We start from the raw sequence: 16134 nt of genomic DNA on the forward strand, positions 1-16134 counted from the left end.
TCCAACTTGTCCAGACGGATATTTTGCCCGCAGGTACCGGCAGCTCTGTGATTAAACCAGATCTTACCGTGAATTATTTCCACAACATTTAATTGCCATGAAAAATGTTTCTGCTGTGAGTGTGAAATAAAAAAGGTAAACATTGTGAGAACATTTTTATAGTTGAATTAGTGTAAATAAATTCTCATTTGCTGCCAATAATTGGCTACTACTTGCTGGTGTGGGGCCTGGTCGTTCCTCAGAGTAGATAGTAATATCACATCTCTGACAACCCTGGCCCATTTGCAGGGTAAAAAAAAATGGGTTGCAAACACACCCTGGCATGCTGAAAATCAGACATGACCCTTTTTGTGGAAATTACTGTGCATTGCAGATGTGTTGTCTTAGTGCATTTGGATGCCATTCAAAATGAATGGTACAGCATTATATGTAACATGCATTGCCACTCAGTGCAGTAACATTTGGTACCACAAAACAGAAGTGTAATTGGGCTATTAGGCAAAGCACACACTCTTGCCACACCCTCTGCAGGCCATGCAGATTCATGCACAAAATATGGTCAGTTAACCACTTGCTTACAGGGCACTTAAACCCCCCTCCTATCCAGACCAATTTTCAGCTTTCAGCGCAGTGCCACCACACATCAGTGCCCATCACTGCCACCCATCAGTGCCCATCACTGCCGCCTATCAGTGCCCATCACTGCCGCCTCATCAGCGTACATCAATGAAGGAGAAAAATTACCCGTTTTTACATTTTTTATAACAAAATATAAAAAAATAAAAGAAAATTTTTTTAAAAATTCAGGTTTTTACATTTTTTTAACAAAAAGTAAAAACTGCAGAGGTGATCAAATACCACCAAAATAAAGCTCTATTTGTGGTGAAAAAAAGATTAAAATTTCATTTGGGTACAGTGTTGTATGACCGCGCAATTGTCATTCAAAGTGCAGGACGCGCAGGGAGCGTGCACAGGGGAGGCCGTCATATGACGGCCTCCTGGGAATTCAGGTCCGCGCTGTGGCAGTCATTCGGCCATAGCGCGGATGTGTAGTGGTTAAAGAGAAAGCAGTTTTGCCTATTTTTTCCTTTTTTTTTTTCTTTTTTTTTGTTAAAGGAGGAGTACAGTCAGATCGTTTTACACTCCTGTGACCTGTTTTCAGCAGACAGTGGGCCGAAGCCCGCTGTTGGCTGATGTCACAGAGCTGGTCCAGGCTCATTTTAAAATGATGAAAGGCTCTGGATGTGGCTGGGTGTCACTGTGTGTGTGTGTGGGGGGGGGATGGGGGTTTTAGGAGGGGTTTGGAGAGCCCTCTAGGAGGTTGGAAGACACTGTGGGACACTATTGGAAGTGGGGCACTATGGAGGGCTGGAAGCTTTGCAGAAAGTGTGGGGGCACTGTGAATGGTCTTCCTTAATGCAAGGCAAATTAATGTGAAAACACATATGCGTTAAAGTACCAGAAAGTAGTAAATGATCCCTTAGGTCCCTTTCATACACCTGTTCCCATCAAGCCCACCTGTCAGTTTTTCACCTGATTGTACCCTCCATTCATCTCCTCTACCCCTGATCCGATTTGGTCTGCTAAAAAACAAACAGAAAGGGATCTGTTCTCCATGTAGGTGGATTGTATCTGAGGGCAGTTTCACCTGCCCCTCTGTTCCAGGAGCTCTTTACCACCGACCGTGTGGTGATAAAGACATTGCCAATGACCGTGTAGAGGCAAAGTTCCTTCACAGTTCTCCCTGGGCCTCCTCCTGTGATCAGTACCCCCCCCCCCCAAGATGGGGGTGTCCTCCTGCTGCTGCCTAGCATTCCATTCCTCACTTCACCCAGCTGACATCTCCCCCCAGTGGCATATCACCTCAGCTTATATAGGAGGTCCGCCCCCTGCCAATGCCAATTGGGGATTGGTCAGGGCTCCCACATGAGCTGCCTGCCACTCCAGTTCCAGGCCCAGCCCCTCTTCCAGAATCTTCTCTCTGGAAGCATTGGAGGCACCCCAGAACTAGAGCACAGGTGGTCACACCCACTGCTACTCTGACCACTCCCAGCCCCCAGATCAAAACAGACAGGCCTAGCTTGCAGCATAGGCAGGCCTGCCTAAATTTGCCTGTGCTGACAATCCCTAGCAAAACCCATTACTAGCACCTACCTATTGGTAGAGGGTGCTACATTCACCTCCCACCAAAAATCACAGCTGTCCTCAGCTGTGGAAAATAATTTCCCAAAAATTCCCCCTGGGCCCAGGAGTACAGTCATCCCATATAAATTTGGTTGGATGGGGGAAAGGGTGAAACTTGGATGGGGTTTTTGTGTAAAAGTACAAAAATATAGTGTATACACTCATATTTACATTGTACATTTTACACACACATCCTAATATACAGGTCCCTGTAGCTACATCCTTACAAGTGGAGGCAGAGCACTACTCCCTGGGGAGGAATACTCTGCCTACCACAGGTCTTCATCTGTTCCCACGGTGGAGATGGACAGCCGTCACATCCCTGTGTTCCTAAGAGAAGACAAAACATACACACAGTCTATCTATACAGCTGTCTACACAGAATTCACCAGGTAGAGGGGGTTATCATCCTCTACTTGGTGAATAAGATTACACTTTTTTTTTTTAAAGTATAAACCTTCTGGTTGCTCCTAGGTGGAGGGGCCCCTCCCGAAAGTCAGGTAGCAGGAAGGTTTAACAGGGACAGTGCACCCTGGTGTCCATGACAACTTGTCCTCCTATCAGGCACCCTGGGTGGCGGGCAAAAGCTGTCCCTGTAAAAATCTGAAAGTGTCATTGAAGATGACCACCCAGGCCCTGCCCTGTCCTTGCAGTCCTGGTGGCTGGCCCCATGTGGGCTGCACATCACAGCAGTCCTTCCTACACATAGAACCGGGAATCCGGCAATCTCCTTCAGCTATCGCCCTCTCCTCTGACCGAGACCGAATGGCTCCTGGTTAGCCGACCCACCTTTACAACCAGGACCCGGTCTTTGTGGACTGCACGACCCAAGCTCCTCTTGTTTGATGTCCTTGAACTGGTCCCAGGCATCACTTTCTGGTACCCGGAGTGGCTGGGGAACATGCAAAAAGTCCCAAACCATGTCATCCTCCTATTGTCCCCGTGAGGCCTCTATGATGTCCATGGTCTGGGCTGGGACATAACGATAATCTAAGCCCCACTCCAAGGCGACCCTCCTTTGCACTTCCCGCTGAAAACGTGAGAGCTGGGGTAGCTCTTTAAGCTTTCCTGTTCCCGGCAGGACGCAGGCACCTGGGGCCTTGATAACCCATTGCCTGTAAGTGGGTGCCCTGGTCTGGGTAGTGGATGGCTGATTAGTGAAGATTCTGCTGGCTTGCACTGGGGTCCATGCTGGGGATTGTGGTTCCTCCACTGTATTAGATGAGGCATCAACAGATGGGGAATCTCCGGTCTCCCTCTCCTCCTCACTGGAGCCCTCCTCAGGGAGAGACCAGGAAAATAGCTTCTCAACTGACCCGAACCTCTCCAGCACTCTGGGTAAACCCCAGTCTATGACCCAGCCCTCGTTCACCTCATCTAGCTCACCCAAAGGTACTCCCTCCTGCAGCATGGGCTGCCTCCGGATGGGCACAGCAAGGGTCTTACTTGGAGCCGGCTCTTCAGGGATATCCACCGGAGGCTGCACACTAACTCCTGCAGCCTCCGGGCCCCTGGCCAGGCCACGGGTCTCCACAGCAGTCTCTTTTCTCCATATGTCCCGGAACTCTGGGGTGGACGCACGTGTTGGTTGCTCTCCTCCATCACTAGCAAGTAATCCTTGGCCCTCTTCGGCCTTCTGACTGTTGGGCTGCAGCGTGCATAGTCCTGTGAGGGAGTGGAGGTTGTAGTACCTTGACTCCTGCTGCACTGGCCCTAAGCGGGTTAGTGGCTCCCCACAGTGACTGCACCGGGCCCAGGCAGTTACTCCGATCGTCGGTAGATGAGACCTGGGACACAGCATGCATAGCCGCTCCACTCCTCCGATAACTCCCAAAGCGAGTCCTCCACAAAGTTCCAATCGGATGCCAGTGTCAATTAGCACCCGGTCCTGCAGTTCAGGCAGTCGCTGAACAGCGGCCATCCTCCAATCACCCTCCGCCATCTTCCTCCACTTCGTGTTTGGCGACAGACACGAGGTGGAGGTTCTTTTTACTGGTGGAGGTGGAGGTTCTTTTTACTGTCCTCCTGCTGCTGCCTAGCATTCCATTCCTCACTTCACCCAGCTGACATCTCCCCCCAATGACATATCACTTCAGCTTATATAGGAGGCCTGCCCCCTGCCAATACCAATTGGGGATTGGTCAGGGCTCCCACATGAGCTGTCTGCCACTCCAGTTCCAGGCCCAGCCCCTCTTCCAGAATCTTCTCTCTGGAAGCAGGGGAGGAGCCCCAGAACTAGAGCACAGGTGGACACACCCACTGCTACTCTGACCACTCCCAGCCCCCAGATCAAAACAAACAGGCCTAGCTTGCAGCATAGGCCTGCCTAAATTTGCCTGTGCTGACAATCCCTAGCAAAACCCATTACTAGCACCTACCTATTGGTAGAGGGTGCTACATATATGTGTATGTCTGACATGTCTTCTATACCTATAGTGTCATGGAATGTCCAGGGGGTGAATGACCCATTGAAGGGAAGCATGATTTCTTACAGGAGACCCACCTGGGTGGGGAAAGCTTATCACTCCACTCACTCCGCCTTTTCACGTGGGGGGGAGTGTACTGATACATAAGGCACTGGCCTATCAAGAGCTGGATTCTCTCATTGATGCCTCAGGCAGATTTGTTTTTTCTGTATTGTAAGCTGTATACAATTACCTTAATTCTAGCTTTCGTATATATATATATATATATATATATATATATATATATATATATATATATATATATATATATATATATACACACACACACACACACACACACACACCCCCCCCCCGTTTTCCCGAGAGGTGCTGCAGTTGCTCTTGTCATACCTGCCGAACAAACCTGACACTCCAGTATTGATCATGGGGGATTTTAACTGCTATTTAGATCCCAGATTGTATAGACACCCCCCATGTCACCCCCTAAGGGAGTCCGGGGTACTGCTCTTAGTCGCTTGCTGGCGGAGGTGGGATGGACTAACCTATGGAGAATTTGCAACCCAGACAACAAACAATTCTCACGTTTCTCCAAAACCCATGGTTCTTTGTCATGTATCGACTTATGCGTTGGCACCACAAACATGGTCAATTATACCTCCAAGGTAGATATTTCCCACGGGACTATCTGATCATTCCCCCTTAGCTTTATGGCTGATCACCCAGCCTCCCAATTCTTTACTCCGGACCCCCTGGAAGCTTAACGCCTTTTGGCCCAAACTATTTACTTCACAGGAACGGATAACCTCCCAGATTGAAGACTTCTTCCTGTCACACCCTCAGTACACCAACACCTTGCAGAAATGGAAGACCTTCAAAGCATACCCTAGGGGTGTATTTATCACAGAAGTACAAATTGTTAAACAGAACTCCTCTGCTCTGCTGGAGCAGGTAGGGGACAAGGTGAGACAGCTGGAATTGACCTATGTGACTGACCCAACTGATTCCGCAAGGGAGGCATGGATGTCAGCCCAAGATTCATTGGACCGCCTGAGATCCTCCGCTGCAGAGCGTAAACAATTTTTTACAAAGCTTGCAGGGGGAGAAGACGGGCTGTCTACTTGCCAAAATTGCTCGATCCCAACAACAGTCCCAAGCCATAGGTGCTATCCCTGCCTCCAGTGGTAGGGTGGTTAATTCTCCCGAGGACATTATATACGAGCTGGCCTCCTTCACTGTAGACCTATACGGGTCAAGGGAGGCCTACTCAGATGGGGACCTAGCTAATTATATGGCCACTATTGACTTACCCTTTTTATCTGCTAAGGCTAAACAACAACTAGATGCCCCGTTAACACTAGAAGAATTACAGGTGGCGGCCTGTTCTTTCCCTACCTGCAAAGCGCCCAGGGAGGACAGCCTCCCTATGAATGTGTACACTCAATTTGGCGAACAACTGCTGCCAAAGTTGTTGGAGGTATTCAATGCATCTCTCGAGGAAGGTCGACTCCTGCCTCTATGACCAGAACCAATGTGATTTTGCTGCTTAAGCCCGGGAAGGATACAGTTGACCCCGGCTCCTACAGACCTATTTCACTGCTTCAGAGAGATGTAAAAATCCTTGCTAAGGTCCTGGCGCTTCGGGTCAATGGGATAGTGGGCTCCATTGTCCATTCTGATCAGGCTGGCTTTATGTCCACGGCTACCAATCTTAGGAGACTCTTCCTTAACATGCAACTGCGGACAGATAATAGGGGTCACAGGGCTCTTCTCTCTCTCAACGCCAACAGGGCGTTTGACAGTGTCAGCTGGCGGTATCTGTGGACAGTGCTATCCAAGTTTGGCTTCGGGGACCAGTTTATTGCATGGGTCAAGTTGCTATATGCTTCCCCACAGGCGACTATTAGGGTGGTGGACAGGATGTCACCTGCTTTTGCTCTGGGCAGGGGAACATGGCAGGGCTGCCCGCTGTCTCCCCTGCTCTTTGCAATTGCTATAGAACCATTAGCAGCCTTGGTGAGGGCCAGCACCCAAGTTTATCAGTTTCAGTATGGTGCTGGCAAAAATCATGTTGTATAACATGATGCTCTTCTTGGGAGACACCAACCACTCATTAACGGGTATCATGTCCATACATACATGTCCTGATTCTTGTCCTATCCCTGTAGTTACCAACTTCAAGTACCTAGGAATACAGATTTCGCCCTGACTCACGGAATATTGCTCTTTAACCGCTTTCCGACCAGCCGCCGTCATTATACTGCGGCAGGTCGGCACGATCCTGCGAACCGTCGTAACTATACGTCGGCTAGCAGGATCGGAATAGCAGGCACGCGCACGCGCCCACTGCACAGCGGGGGTGCCAATGCTCGTGGCCGACAGTCGCGATGACCGTCGGCCACGAGTGATCGTGAGCACGAGGGACAGAACACGGAGGTGTGTGTGTAAACACACAAATCTGTGTTTTGTTCTGAGAGGAATGACAGATCGTATGTTCCTATTAGCTAGGAACCACGATCTGTCACTTCCTCTAGTCAGTCTACTCCCCCTTCAGTTAGAATCACCTCCCAGGGAACACAATTAATCCCTTGATCGCCCCCTAGTGTCAACCCCTTCACTACCAGTGACATTTTTACAGTAATCAATTCATTTTTATAGCACTGATCGGTGTATAAATGACAATTGTCCCAAAAATGTGTCAAAATTGTTCGATGTGTCCGCCATAATGTTGCAGTCATAATAAAAATTGCAGATTGCCGCCATTACTAGTAAAAAAAAAAAAAAAAAATTATAAAAATGCTATAAATCTTTCCCCTATTTTGTAGACGTTATAACTTTTGCGCAAACCAATCAATATACGCTTATTGCGTTTTTTTTAATCAAAAATATGTAGAAGAATACATATCGGCCTAAACTGAGAAAAAATTAGCTTTTAAAAAAAAAAAAAAACGGGGATGTTTGTTAAAGGAAAAAGTACAAAATATTGGGGTTTTTTTTCAAAATTGTCGCACTTTTTTTGTTTATAGCGCAAAAACTAAAAAACGCAGAGGCGATCAAATACCACCAAAAGAAAGCTCTATTTGTGGGAAAAAAAGGATGTCAATTTTGTTTGGGTGCAACGTCGCATGACCGCGCAATTGTCAGTTGAAGCAACGCAGTGCCGAATCGCAAAAAATGGCCCGGTCATTCTGCAGCCAAATCTTCCGGGGCTGAAGTGATTAAATGTGCATCCCCTACTGTCCCAGTAGTAGCAGTTGCAGCACTTTAAGGACAGTGGAGGCTTGGCGGTACCCAACCCTTGGTTGTACTATATAGCTGTCCAGATGCAACATCTGGTTGGCTCTATGTCCCAGGATCCGGTGGGCTCATCGACTCAGCTGATGCTTTTCGCCTCAGGAGCTGAGACCATCCTGATGGGTCTTGAGGCGCAATTGTTCCTTAAATCCAATAAACAGACACCAATACTCACACTACTCCAAAAAATTTGGAACAAGGGCAGACAACTGCAGGGGGTGCTGGGATTCACGGATTTTAGTCCAATATGAGGTAATCTCTCATATGTGGAATTAGCTAAGTTGCAGCAGGGGCCCAGGTGGCACACCTTTGGTGTGACTCTGCTATCTTACATATTTAGCAGTGGTAAACTGCTGTCCTTCCTTGAACTACAAGCCTGATTTAAACTTCCCACCGCTATGTTCTACTCTTACCTCCAGCTCTGACATGCTGTTGATGCACAGGGGGCTGCAGGAGGGTGGGCACTGTCACCCACTCCTATTTTTGACGTGCTGCAGTGTAGCACTGAAACTAAGGGGATCATATCTCAGTGTTACCAAATGCTACTCACACATCACTTAGGGACATACCCCAATAGGGCAGTGTCTTTATGGGAGAAAGACCTGGGGCAACTTACGGGAGATTAGTGGGAGGAGGCCCTGCAGTCCATATCTATCTGTTCTCTGAATGTGGCACAAAAAGTTTCCCAAATCTATATTAAACTGAAAGTACACTACACCCCACCAAAAATCCATAAAATGGACAGATTGGTGGATCCTCTGTGTTGTCGGTGCCGACAACACAATGGGGATCTCATGCATCTCCTATGTCGCTTCCCAAAGCCCCACCACTATTGGAGCGAGGTGGTTGGGACACTCAATCGGGTGTTCCAAACAAAGGTACCTTTAGACCCAATATGCTGTATATTAGGGGTTCTGGAGGACGTGATCCCTGAGGAACTGCTAAGGATTGCATTCTCTAGTCTAGGGCACTATTTCAGGCCAGGAAACTTATTCTAATGGGCTGGAAATCAAACTCGCCACCCACTATCACCTCCAGGATAACAACCTTATCATGGAACGGTATATCTACCAACACAGGGGATGCCCGGGCAGGTTTAAAGGCTATGGTCACGTTGGCTAGACACACACTGGACTAAGTCCCAGGGAATTGGCGCTGTCTCGACTTCTACAGTGTCCATCAGGGTGATTAGGCTATATATTTGATGCATGTATGAAGGGACCTATGTTCATGAGGGGGCAATGTGGAAGTGTGGAAGTGTATGCTATGTCTTGATCGATAGCTACTGCAACGTTAATCTGAATATCTAACTGTCATTATTCAAAAGTTATGCCTTGTGCATTGGAAGTTATTTAATATGTTCAATAAAAACCTTTTTGATTAAAAAAAGTCCCCAGCCAACCTGCTTCATGGATTTATTGTTGGTGGATGAATTAGTGAAGACCTGCCTATGTTTTGATTGAACTTTGATTTCGAGGAAGACCGTTTTGTAAAATTATAGCGCGGATGCAGAAATGGTGATCGGTACATTATATGGTTTTAGTAAGACTTTTTAATTAAATAAGAAATGCATTTCAGAACTGAAGATGAGGGGATGAGGAGATCACCAGATACAAATCTCACATCATGGCTGAACATGAAGAGGTTAAACAGTCTCATCAAGCGCCTCCTGCGAAGTTAATCTGATCTGAGGGTTTTTTTTCTGTGAAGCTGGTGTTAAACATGCTGTCTCTCTGTAGATAATACTCATAGTGGATAAATAGGCTTAGATTGGTCTCCATGGTAGCGGGCAATGATAAACTGGAGTGCCGGGTCTCATAGGTTATACTTTAGGGAGATGCTAAAACCATCATCCCAGTCCCTCCACCCCTCCCAGTGCAGAGAGTGTACTGGAAGCTCCCGCAGCATTGAGCCCAGGCATTAGTGGAGTCCTGCCAAAGCTGGATCATTTACTGATAATCAATCTATAGGCTTTTAGGGGTTTTTCAATCAGTTAAGATGTGTATGTGATCTAGTTTGCTGTAATTATGACCAGCTCAGTATACATATTCTGATTAAGAGTTGTTATTAGATGAAAATGTGTTTTTCAAGCAGAATAGCCAAAAATAACAAGATAAACATTATTAGCCCATGTGGGGCGGTTTTAAAAAGAGTCCTGTGCAATTTTGGGTCCTGTTCAGGTGCGATTTCAGATAAAAATTTGCACCTGATCCGTTGAACAGAACAGCACCGTATTCCCGCACTGAAACCACTGCCGCATATGTGGGAACCCAGCCTCAAAGATGAAATAAAAAAAAATCAGCATTTGCTGCAATTCACTTTCATTCATGAGCTCTCTCTGCAACACTTAATTTCCCCACTAGATGTCCTCGGTTTGATGGCCAGCACCATTCAACTCACTTCTTTGGAGCCCAGGTGGTCCTGGACCCACCCCAGCCTGTGACTAGATAGTGGAAGTAGATCAATGAGCTCATCTCTCTGTCACACTGCCCTCTCCTGCTATCAGCATGCTTCTTGTCAGCACATGAACTGATTTGCTCCTTGTATGGCTTTTTTTTCTCACACGCCAGACCTGTTGTACAGGGACTGTGAGAGGCTGATACCAGGTCACATTCACTGCTTGATGAATTAATGATTGAATATATATATATATATATATATATATATATATATATATATACACACACACATACACACATACATACATACATACATACACACACAGTATCTCACAAAAGTGAGTACACCCCTAACATTTTTGTAAATATTTTATTATATCTTTTCATGTGACAACACTGAAGAAATGACACTTTGCTACAATGTAATAATGGTGGTCACACAAAATATTGACACTTTGGGTCCACTTTGGACATTATCACTTAGGGGTGTACTCACTTTTGTTGCCAGCGGTTTAGACATTAATGGCTGTGTGTTGCGTTATTTTGAGGGGACAGCAAATTTACACTGTTATACAAGCTGTACACTCACTACTTTACATTGTAGCAATGTGTCATTTCTTCAGTGTTGTCACATGAAAAGATATAATAAAATATTTACAAAAATGTGAGGGGTGTACTCACTTTTGTGAGATACTGTATATACAGTACATTGAAAAAATAGAATTTCCTCTAGGTGGGATATTTGGAAAGGGATATGAGGTATGAGAGTAGTGTAAAAAGTATATAATTTTTTATTAAGAAACATAGGTTTAAAATAATGAGCACATATATACACTATACATATCACAAAATATCATGAATGAATACTGGACAGGACTAATCATATAATAACATTACAAAAAAAGACAGCTAGTAAATCGCAAAGATCTGTTATGTTGGAGGTGAGCACAACAGAAAAGACCCAACGCGTTTCGAAAATGCTATTTCTTCATCAGGGGTGTATGCGATTTTATCGCAGAACCTACAACCGTCTGCAATTTAAACAAAATATACACATATTAGATACATAATATTGATTAAACACAAGCTAATTGGTACGTCTGTGATCACATCGTACTTTGTGTTTTAGTGTGTTTAGACACTGACTGTATGAACTGTGTAGTACTAGAGTGGATTTTCTGTCCAGATTTTGACGTTTAAAAGCAGTTTAAATGTTGCAGCTGTCAGCCTGTCGGGCCCAAAGCCCGACGGGGTGAGTAAATGCACCAACGCAAATAGATGGGTCCAATGGTGGCACGAGGGGAAACATGGGCAGAGTCCCACACAAAGGACAAACCAGGCTGGCTCTCTAAAATGTATCCCTTACTGAAAGAAAAAAAAAAGGGGGAGAGGGACAGAAAAAGGACAGGTATTAAATGGATTGCTAGAGTTGTAAACTCCCCCCACACACTCACATGAGACCACCCACTGTAAAAAGTTTGCATATACATGAAGGAAGGTGCGCGTACATCCAAATAGGTGCATTCACACAAACATGCATACGTGCATGTCTAACAGATGCACATGCGTGCATCTACACAGTTGAAAAACAGCTTAGTGGAGTGGTCTACCCACCATAGAAACATCCCCTCTGTAATACATATCAGGGGAAGATGAGCGTGCGTGCATCCATGCGCATACAGGCACGCACACATGCATATGTGCATGCATGTGCATCCAAACAGTTTGAATAATACGTTTAATGCCAATGTGAATGTAAAGGAATATAATTTGCCTAGGGGCGGTTGGAGTGGAGAGGGAGGAAAGGATACCAGAGCCAAGGCAAAGGAGGATCCATACCTCCACAGATCCCTGAATCAGGAGACCAAAGGTAGCGCCCAAGAGGTTGATCTGTAACAGTGAACAGAAGGTAGGACATCAAAGGGCAGCAATCAATAGGGCTAGTCCTGGGGGCGCATCAGGCATCATAACTGAGCGCTATCAAAGTAAGGACATGGAGATTGTAAAAAGTATCCAGGGTGCAGGAGCAAGGAAGTATTACCTGATACTTGTACGGGCTCTATGGCAATGGATCCTCACCAGTGTCCACCCTCACAGCGAGCAGACATCAGCTGGAGGGTGGAGGGATTTGAAATAGTCTGAGTGATTGGAAATAGACCAATCACTGCATGCCTATGTTCGAAGGGGCGGGGCTAGCCGGGAACGTCCCCCGGGATGGTGGGGCGCAGACGGCGCCTCCAGACAGCACCAGGGGGCGTGTGGTAGATGACGCACTGCTACCAGAGGCAGCAGTGACGTCAAGCCCTGGAATACCCTGTGTGACAGGGAAAGCCTAGTGAGTCAAGCTGCATCGCCACACGTCGTCCTCCCGCGGCGCACTAGACACAGAACGTACAGTCCTCGGAGGGGACGGCTGTATCCTGTCCACAAAGGGAGGCCGCCAATGCCAAACGGCATTGGGCGGCCCCCGTGCGCCGAGTGTGGGACCCCAACCACCAAGGACCTAATGCGCAGCTGCATAAACATCCCGCCAAGCATGGGGCCACACACAAACTGATCAAATGGTGCACTGATCTGAGGGACATCACTGTTGAGAGGGGGAACAGCATTTCTAATGAATCTTAACCATGTATCCATGTTTACCATGTACCATAATACACTCATAGTTGCCAATAGTCCCGATTTTCCCAGGACAATCACGATTTTGGGACCCTCGTCCCGATTGGAGGCTGTCCCGAATCGGGATTTTCCATAAGGAAAATCGGGAATTTTGTTTTTTTGTTTTTGGAGAAGCGGGCTCCAGCAAAATGGCGGCCGGCGCCGCCGCTCTATCTTCCCCTAGTTCTGAGTGGAGAGAGGAAGGGGGCTCGATCCGTGCAGCCAATGAAGCGGCTTCTTTAGCTGCACGGCCCCTCCCCTCTCCACTGCAGCAAGCAGAAGACATGGTGCCGTCGCCGTGTCTTGCTGAAAGTTCCCCAGCCCCGTACTGCGCAAGCGCTGCGCCTGCGCAGTATAGGGGGTCCTCCATTGCCGAGGGGAACTTTCTCGGCAGAACACCGGCCGCTCCTGCACTGAGCGGGGGTGGGGCTGCATTGAGGGGGGGCCTGCACTAACTGAAGGGGGGGCTGCACTAACTGAGGGGGGCTGCACTGAGGGGGGTCTGCACTAATAGAGGGGGGCTGCACTGAGGGGGGGCTGCACTAATTGAGGGGGGGTCTGCACTAATAGAGGGGGGGCTGCACTGAGGGGGGGTCTGCACTAATAGAGGGGGGCTGCACTGAGGGGGGGCTGCACTAATAGAGGGGGCCTGCACTGAGGGGGGGCTGCACTAATAGAGGGGGGCTGCACTGAGGGGGGTCTGCACTAATAGAGGGGGGGCTGCACTGAGGGGGGCTGCACTAATAGAGGGGGGGCTGCACTGAGGGGGGGTCTGCACTAATAGAGGGGGGGCTGCACTGAGGGGGGGTCTGCACTAATAGAGGGGGGTCTGCACTGATGGAGGGGATCTGTACTGATGGAGGGGATCTGCACTGATAAAGGGGGTCTGCACTGAGCGGGTCTATACAGACTCTGGCGGGGGCACCCTGATGCAAGGACAGACTCTGCCGGGGGCACCTGATGCGAGGACAGACTCTGCTGGTGGCAGGCGACGTGGCTAGTGACACGCTCAGGGATCCCACTGATTCGGCATTATGGTGAGTTGAATGATTTCATTTTATATTACAATGTAATAATAGAAATAATGCGCTTCAATCATCCTGACACCATAACAACCATGGTACCGGGATGATTGAAGCGTTAACACCAGGCGTTTGGAGTATCTTTATCTGCTGATTGCTAAACTTTCTAGAATACACATATTTCTATTGTTGTGTAGGATCTGGGGCTGCTGTCCCGTCATTCCCCTCTCCCCCTTTCCTTCTCCCCCTTTCCCTCTCCATCCCTCATTCATCTCAGACTCTAACCACACCCTCTTGAGCCATGCCCATTTAAGCCACGCCCACTTCCACGTAAGCGTGCCGCACTTATAAAATTTTTGCTAAGCCACGCCTACAAATGAATGCCCCGCCCCCTAATTATTGTACGGCTCCGCCTACAGCCAAAAAAGTTTCCCATATATTTTTTTTTCAATGTTGGCAACTATGTACACTGACAACTGAAACAGTGACAATAATAATAATATACATCATAATCATGCAGTTAACATTAGTTTTTAGTGCATATCTACGCCCGAAGGAACAGTATGTATATCTATTCTAAACGATACATTAGGTTAGAATAGGATTGGTATCATAATGGACATAATTTGCATTGTTAACAGTACATTGAGTTGAAGTAAAATATATCTCATAATCAAGAGATTACCAATAGTAAGGCTATTTTTACAAAACCCAAACAAGCATATGTATATACAGTATGACAACCATGTTTTCTTAAAACATTCTTAGCAGCGCTGCAGAGTCTAATGCCGCGTACACACGAGCGGACTTTACGGCAGGCTTAGTCCGGTGGACCAGACTCCGTCGGATAATTCGATCGTGTGTGGGCTCCAGCTGACTTTTTTTCCCCAAAAGTTCGGTGGACCTAGAAATGAAAAATGTTTCAAATCTTTCCGACGGACTCGAGTCCAGTAGAAAATTCCGCTTGGCTGTATGCTAGTCCGACAGACTAAAACCGACGCTAGGGCAGCTATTGGCTACTGGCTATGAACTTCCTTATTTTAATCTGGTCGTACGTCATCACGTACGAATCTGTCAGACTTTGGTGTGATCGTGTGTGTCCAAGTCCGTCCGTTTGTAAGTCCGGCGCACCTACGCTACAAAGTCCGTCGGAAAGATCGTCAGCCGTAAAGTCCGCTCGTGTGTACGAGGCATAAGACTCGGTTCACACCTATGCGTTTTTTGGTGCTTTTTGCAGAAACGCACTATAGTTCGATTAACATAGTTTCTTATGGGACATATTCACCGCTCTGGTTTTTTCAGCCGCTGCTTTTTTTGGAAAGGGTCAGGGACTTTTTTTAAAGCAAAATGGTGTGTTTTTTGGTTCAATAGAGTTCAATGGAGGAGCTGCAGAAAAGCATGTAGTGTGGTTTTTGCCGTGATTTGCATTTTTTAAATCTGCTCAACAACAAATTGGCCCAAAAAAAAAAAAAAAGCATTAAAATGCAAAACACAAAATGCATCAAAAAACGCATGTGCAAAAGCGCAAAATGCGCTGCCAAAAGCACTGCAGAAACGTATTGAAAGCAAACTGCATAGATGTGAACCGAGCCTTAGGGCTCTTTTACATGGGCGACCAGGGCGTAAAAACAGGAGGCTAAAGCCTCGTACACACGGTACGATTGTTGGCCAGCTGAGCGTCTGATTTTTGTCAAAAGGGCGTGTGCCAGGATCTTGTCTTGCATACTATAACGGTACACAATTGTCGTGCCACAAACACAAACGTAGTGACGTACTACGAGGACTTTCAGCTTTTGAGCGCCACCCTTTGGGCCCCTTCTGCTAATTTCGTGTTTGGTGAGCATTGATTCCGATCATGCGTGTTTGTACTTTCGACTTTTGTGTTACAGATTTGTGTTCAGACCGTGGGAAAATCTGACGTCAAACCGTTGTCTGCTGAAAATTTACTAGCCTGCCATCCAACATTTGTTGGCCGAAAATTGGACAACAGTTGTCAAAAGGAGCGTATTAACGGTAAGATTTTAGGACAACAGTCTGTCAACAGACAATCCCCTGCCAACAATCGTACCATGTGTATGAGGCTTTAGGCAGTGTTTTTACCACCCCCAGATGCCAACTCAAATGCAGTTACAGGATAACAGGGCACACATGCCG

Source organism: Aquarana catesbeiana, linkage group LG04 (genome assembly GCF_042186555.1).
Source record: "Aquarana catesbeiana isolate 2022-GZ linkage group LG04, ASM4218655v1, whole genome shotgun sequence".
Lineage (NCBI taxonomy): Eukaryota > Metazoa > Chordata > Amphibia > Anura > Ranidae > Aquarana > Aquarana catesbeiana.